Source organism: Heptranchias perlo, chromosome 43 (genome assembly GCF_035084215.1).
Source record: "Heptranchias perlo isolate sHepPer1 chromosome 43, sHepPer1.hap1, whole genome shotgun sequence".
NCBI lineage: Eukaryota > Metazoa > Chordata > Chondrichthyes > Hexanchiformes > Hexanchidae > Heptranchias > Heptranchias perlo.
The window spans coordinates 4,867,344-4,874,858 of NC_090367.1; positions in this window are offsets into that span (position 1 = coordinate 4,867,344).

The following is a 7,515-nucleotide window of genomic DNA, read 5'->3' on the forward strand; positions in this document are numbered from 1 at the left end:
AAAATTCATTCTTGGGATATGGCTGTCGCTAGCAAAGCCGGCATTTATTGCCCATCCCTAGTTGCCCTTGAGAAGGTGGTGGTGAGCTGCCTTCTTGAACCGCTGCAGTCCATGTGGTGAAGGTTCTCCCACAGTGCTGTTAGGTAGGGAGTTCCAGGATTTTGACCCAGCGACAATGAAGGAACGGCCGATATATATCCAAATCAGGATGGTGTGTGACTTGGAGGGGAACTTGGAGGTAATGGTGTTCCCATGCACCTGCTGCCCTTGTCCTTCTAGGTAGTAGAGGTCACGGGTCTGGGAGGTGCTGTCGAAGAAGCTTTAAATTGTTGCAGTGCATCCTGTGGATAATACAGCAGTCATGGTGTGCCTGTGGTGGAGGGAGTGGATGTTTAAGGTGGTGGATGGGCTGCCGATGGAACGGACTGCGTTGTCCTGGATGGTGTTGAGCTTCTTGAGTTGTTGCAGCTGCACCCATCCAGGCAAGTGGAGAGTATTCCATCACACTCCTGACTTGTGCCTTGTAGGTGGTGGAGAGGCTTTGGGGAGTCAGGAGGTGAGCCACTCACCACAGAATGTCCAGCCTCTGACCTGCTCTAGTTGCCACGGCATTTATGTGGTTGGTCCAGTTGAGTTTCTGGTCAATGGTGACCCATAGGGTGGGGGAATTCGGTGATGGTATTGCCATTGAATGTCATGGGGATGTGGTTAGGCTGTTCCTTGTTGGAGATGGTCATTGCCTGGCAGTTTTGTGGTGCGAATGTTACTTGCCACTTATCATCCCAAGCCTGGATGTTGTCCATGGGCATGGACTGCTTCATTATCTGAGAAATTGCGAATGGAGCTGAACACTGTGCAAGTCTTAACGCGCATCAAGGTAGATAAATCTCCGGGACCTGATGAAATGTATCCCAGGACGTTATGGGAGGTTAGGGAGGAAATTGCGGGTCCCTAGCAGAGATATTTGAATCATCCACCGCTACAGGTGAGGTGCCTGAAGATTGGAGGGTAGCAAATGTTGTGCCTTTGTTTAAGAAGGGCGGCAGGGAAAAGCCTGGGAACTACAGACCAGTGAGCCTGACATCTGTAGTGGGTAAGTTGTTAGAGGGTATTCTGAGGGACAGGATCTACAGGCATTTGGAGAGGCAGGGACTAATTAGGAACAGTCAGCATGGTTTTGTGAGAGGAAAATCATGTCTCACGAATTTGATTGAGTTTTTTGAAGGGGTAACCAAGAAGATAGATGAGGGCTGTGCAGTAGACGTGGTCTACATGGACTTCAGCAAAGCATTTGACAAGGTACCGCATGGTAGGTTGTTACATAAGGTTAAATCTCATGGGATCCAAGGTGAGGTAGCCAATTGGATACAAAATTGGCTTGACGACAGAAGACAGAGGGTGGTTGTAGAGGGTTGTTTTTCAAACTGGATGCCTGTGTCCAGCGGTGTGCCTCAGGGATCGGTGCTGGGTCCGCTGTTATTTGTTATTTATATTAATGATTTGGATGAGAATTTAGGAGGCATGGTTAGTAAGTTTGCAGATGACACCAAGATTGGTGGCATTGTGGACAGTGAAGAAGGTTATCTGGGATTGCAACGGGATCTTGATCAATTGGGCCAGTGGGCCGATGAATGGCAGATGGAGTTTAATTTAGATAAATGTGAGGTGATGCATTTTGGTAGATCGAATCGGGCCAGGACCTACTCCGTTAATGGTAGGGCGTTGGGGAGAGTTATAGAACAAAGAGATCTAGGAGTACAGATTCATAGCTCCTTGAAAGTGGAGTCACAGGTGGATAGGGTGGTGAAGAAGGCATTCGGCATGCTTGGTTTCATTGGTCAGAACATTGAATGCAGGAGTTGGGATGTCTTGTTGAAGTTGTACAGGGCATTGGTGAGGCCACACTTGGAGTACTGTGTACAGTTCTGGTCACCCTATTATAGAAAGGATATTATTAAACTAGAAAGAGTGCAGAAAAGATTTACTAGGATGCTACCGGGACTTGATGGTTTGACTTACAGGGAGAGGTTAGACAGACTGGGACTTTTTTCCCTGGAGAGTAGGAGGTTAAGGGGTGATCTTATAGAAGTCTATAAAATAATGAGGGGCATAGATCAGGTAGATAGTCAAAATCTTTTCCCAAAGGTAGGGGAGTCTATAACGAGGGGGCATAGATTTAAGGTGAGAGGGGAGAGATACAAAAGGGTCCAGAGGGGCAATTTTTTCACTCAAAGGGTGGTGAGTGTCTGGAACGAGCTGCCAGAGGCAGTAGTAGAGGCGGGTACAATTTTGTCTTTTAAAAAGCATTTGGACAGTTACATGGGTAAGATGGGTATAGAGGGATATGGGCCAAGTGCAGGCAATTGGGACTAGCTTAGTGGTATAAACTGGGTGACATGGACATGTTGGGCCGAAGGGCCTGTTTCCATGTTGTAACTTCTATGATTCTATGAATCATCAGCGAACATCCCCACTTCTGACCTTATGATGAATGGAAGGCCATTGATGAAGATGGTTGGGCCTAGGACCCTGCCCTGAGGAACTCCTGCAGCGATGTCCTGGGGCTGAGATGATTAGTCTGCAACAACCACAACCATCTTCCTTTGTGCTAGGTATGACTCCAGCCACTGGAGAATTTTCCCCCTGATCCCCATTGACTTCAGTTTTACAAGGACTCTTTGGTACCACCCTTGGTTGAACGCTGCCTTGAGAGAGGTGGAGAGATTTACGGAGGAAATTCCACAACGTGGGCCCTAGACAGCTGAAGACACGACTACCAATGGTGGGAGATGCTCAAGAGACCAGAGTTTGAGGAATGCAGAGCTGTGGGAGGGGAAGGTTGTAGGGCTGGAGTTGGTTAGAGGTAGGGAGGGGCAGGGCCATGAAGGGATTTAAAAACAAGGATGAATATTTTAAATTGGGGGGTGTTGCGAGACCGAAAACCAATGTAGGTCAACAAGGACTGAGTTGATGGGTGAGGGGGATAGGATGAGCTGATGTTTATGAAAGGTGAAGAATCGGAGGCGGGCCAGGAGAGCATTGGAACAGTCGAGTCTGGAGATGACAAAAAAACAGAAAGATACTGTTTTTATTATTTATCCACCAACCAGGAAGAATCCAGGAATTTATTGGTGAAGATTGGTTAGTGGACTGGGAGCCAGAGGGATGCAGCTACTGGCATGAACAATGGCTTTGGTTTTGCCATTGTTGTGCTGAAGGAAACTTTGAACGCATCCATGACTTAAGATTGGATACGCAATTAGAAAGCTCCCTTGGAGTTGGCGACAGAGAGACATATTTGGGTGTTGACCTGTTGCTTGCAGAGGAAGTCCCTTAGGCAGTGATGAGGTTCATCCCTATTGCTCTGTGATGCAGAATATCACTACGTCCATGAGCTGCGCCACAGTGATTAATGCAAGCCGGAATGTTCCAGATTGGCAGTCCTGTTCTTAAGCAAAAGCAGCTTTGCAATATATCAGAACACTTCAGCTTCAATGTTTTCAAGTGTTCTTAGCCAGTGCCACAAGACCAGTGTCTTATCAGCAATACTGATGGTTATCTGGCGATACTATCTTTGAGGGCAGTCACAAAATTCTTCTGACCTCTGAGGATAACCCACCAGTGGCACTGAGATTCCACAACCCTGGAGTCCTTTCCCGACTAACTTCAAATCCCTTCATTCCACTCCCGCCTTTATTCAGTTCCAGACTCTCTCCCGACTTATTATTTCAGGGTTGAGACTCCCACTTCGTGGCCCTCATTTCTTTTCTGTTATGTTTGTTGGAAGCGGTGTTTCAGTGGAATCATCTTACATGAAAGAACAGTTTCCTTCCCATTTATGAGTCAGAGTCACTTGATCCTTTGCGCCAAATTGAATCAACCCTCTTATTGAGTTAATTAAAAATAACTTGTTTCCGTATCTCATGTCATATCATTGTTCAATGTTGAATTGAATAGGTGAATTTAACATGTCAGATATAATTGTATAAATACTCCAATAAGCCGGACAGACCAGGAAGGCTCCAGGATTGATCTCAGATTTATGTTGAGCTAGCTGACCCCATTTGGGGCACCAGTATTGTTCTTTGTGTCACTGGGCTACCAGCTGGAAAGTGCGTGCATGTGGATGTCAGGTGAGGACAGGATTGGGCTTGGTTGTGATGCCAATTGCAATTGAATATCCTGGCGACATTCATAACCTAGGTACCCATGGAACCATACCCCAACACTCTCCTCCTTAGATGTGCAGATTGTGCTGGGGAACTGAAGGGTAGCTAATCTAATATCCCAAGAAGAGAGAAAAGGATATACAGATTAACGGTATATAGTTAGTCTAACATCAGTTGTGGGTAAACTCTTAGAATCCATCATCCAAGATCAAATTAGTGATCATTTGGAAATGCATTGGGAAATTAACTGTTAAAGGCAAATAGTGTTGGACAAATTTAATGGAGATTTTTGAAGAAGTGACCAGTTAGGGTAGATAAAGGGAATGTTGTAGATGTACTTACTATATGTTATCTTCAGAGGCATTTGTTAAGTTGTCTCACAGGAGGCTTATTACAAAAATTCAGCCATATAAGAGGACATGTAGCAACGTGGTTGGAAGGTGGGTTGACAGACTGGAAACAAATGGTTAGAACATAAGAAATACGAGCAGGAGTAGGCCATCCGGCCCCTCGACCTGCTCTGCCATTCAACAAGATCATGGCTGATCTTCTACCTGAATGCCATTTTCCTGCATTATCCCCATTTCCTTTGATGCCTTTAATATCTAGAAATCTTTCGATCTCTGTTTTGAATGTACTCAATGACAGCCTCCACAGCCCTCTGGGGTAGAGAATTCCAAAGATACGCCACCCTCTGAGTGAAGAAATTTCTCCTCATCTCAGTCCTAAATGGCCTACCCCTTTTTCTGAGACTGTGACCCCTGGTTCTAGACTCCCCAGCCAGGGGAAACATCCTCCCTGCATCCATCCTGTCGAGCCCTGTAAGAATTTTGTATGTTTCAATGAGATCACCTTTCATTCTTCTAAACTCTAGGGAATACAGGCCTAGTCTACTCAATCTCTCCTCATACGACAATCCCACCATCCCAGGAATCAGTCTAGTGAACCTTCGCTGCACTCCCTCTATGGCAAGTATATCCTTTCTTAGGTAAGGAGACCAAACTTGTACACAATACTCCAGGCGCAGTCTCACCAAGGCCCTATATAATTGCAGTAAGACATTTTTACTCCTGTACTCAAATCCTCTTGTAATAAAGGCCAACATTCTATTTGCCTTCCTAATTGCTTGCTGCACCTGCATGTTAGCTTTCAGTGACTTATGTACAAGGACATTCAGGTCCCTTTGAACATCAACATTTCCCAATCTCTCACCATTTAAAAAACACTCTGCATTTCTGTTTTTCCTACCAAAGTGGATAACTTCACATTTTTCTACATTATATTCCATCTAACATGTTCTTGCCCACTCACTTAGCCTGTCTACATCTCCTTGAAGCCTCTTTGTATCCTCCTCACAATTCACATTCCCACCTAGTTTTGTGTCATCAGCAAACTTGGAAATATTACATTTGGTCCCCTCATCCAAATCATTGATATAGATTGTGACGAGCTGGGGCCCAAGCACCAATCCCTACGGTACCCCACTAGTCACAATCTGCCAACCTGAAAAAGACCTGTTTATTCCTACTCTCTGTTTTCTGTCTGTTAACCAATTCTCAACCCATGCCAGTATATTACCCCCAATTCCATGTGCTCTAACTTTGTTCACCAACCTCCTTATCGAAAGCCTTCTGAAAATCCAAATACACCACATCCACTGGTTCCCCCTTATCTATTCTACTAGTTACATCCTTAAAGAACTCCAATAGGTTTGTCAAACATGATTTCCCTTTCATACATCCATGATGACTCTGCCAAATCCTATTATTATTTTCTAAGTATCCTGTTATCACATCCTTTATAATAGATTCTAGCATTTTCTCTGCTACTGATGTCAGGCTACCAGGTCTATAGTTCCCTGTTTTCTCTCTCCCTCCTTTCTTAAATAGTGGGGTTACATTTGCCACTCTCCAGTCTGCAAGAACCATTCCAGAATCTATAGAATTTTGGAAGATGATGACCAATGCATCCACTATCTCTATAGTCACCTCTTTCAAAACCCTGGGATGTCGATCATCAGGTCCTTGGGATTTATCGACTTTCAGTCCCATTAATTTCTCTAGTACTTTTTTTTTACTAATACTAATTTCTTTCAGTTCCTCATTTTCGCCAAACCCTTGGTTCTTTAGTATTTCTGGGAGGATTTTTGTGTCGTCTTCCATGAAGACAGACACAAAGGGCCCGATATTAGCACCCGCTATCAGGTGCGTTCCTGGCGGGGGGCTCTGAAAATCGGGGAATCCCGGAGCAGGTCGGGAGCCCAGCTCCAACCCGCCCACTTCCAGGTTCCCCACAGATGCGCCGACGTGCGCGCGCAGCTCCCGCATGTGGGACTCCCGTAGGCAATTAAAGCCGGCGGGATGCCACTTAACAATATTTATCTTGCTATTTCAGGTCGTTTACAGACCTGATTGACCTGTTATATTAGGAGGGGAGGGATTTTACAAACAACTGGGACTGTTTCCCATTGAAATGGACGTGTTGCAGCTATCAGCCTGTGGCAGCTGCAAAGGTCCATTTGACAGTTGCGGGGGGGAGACTCTCACTCATTGCAGGAGGCCACTTTGTCACTTGGGACAAAGTTTGGCCTCCACCACCCTCCTCCTAACAATAATATTCACCAACTTGCACACTTACCCCGGGGTCCAGAGACATGTACCTACCTTGCGGACCCCCTCAGATGTACATCTTTCGGATGGGGGCCGCCGTAGCTGCAGTCATGACCTCCTCGGAGGGCGAACAGCATCACCAGCCTTGCCGGCTACGCCGTCCACCTCTGACACGTGGAGCTCCACAACACAGTGCTGTGACACATCCACCTGCACAGCAGGAGGGAGGGCAAAGGCAGAGAGAGATGCGTCGCAGAGGGCGCCACCCTCGCCACAGGGTCCGACTGAGGCTCAGCTTCCTGGACCTCTCTGAGCAGCAGCGCACACGGAGGCTCAGAGTCACTCGACATGTAGTCGTGGACATCTGCAGCCTCCTTCGTGCCGAGCTGCTCCCGGCTGGCCCGAGCACCATCTTCTTACCTGTCGCTGTCAAAGTCACCACTGCCCTCAACAACTTCTCCGCATCCTTCCAGGGTGCCACCGGGGACATCGCCGACGTCTCTCAGTTGTCTGCACAAAAGAGCCCTGCAAATACACCTACACCCACTCTGCAGTGACACAATGGGTGGCATCATTTGTGGGTCTTCATTGTGATCCTCAGGAATGGGCATTATTGCACGAACCGGACAAGATTCGCACAGACGTGGCAGTAGCGGTGCCAATATAATATGTGATGTGAGTTGGTCAGAAATTAAATATAAGTAAAAACCATGACAAACCCTCAAACACCCTTGTGC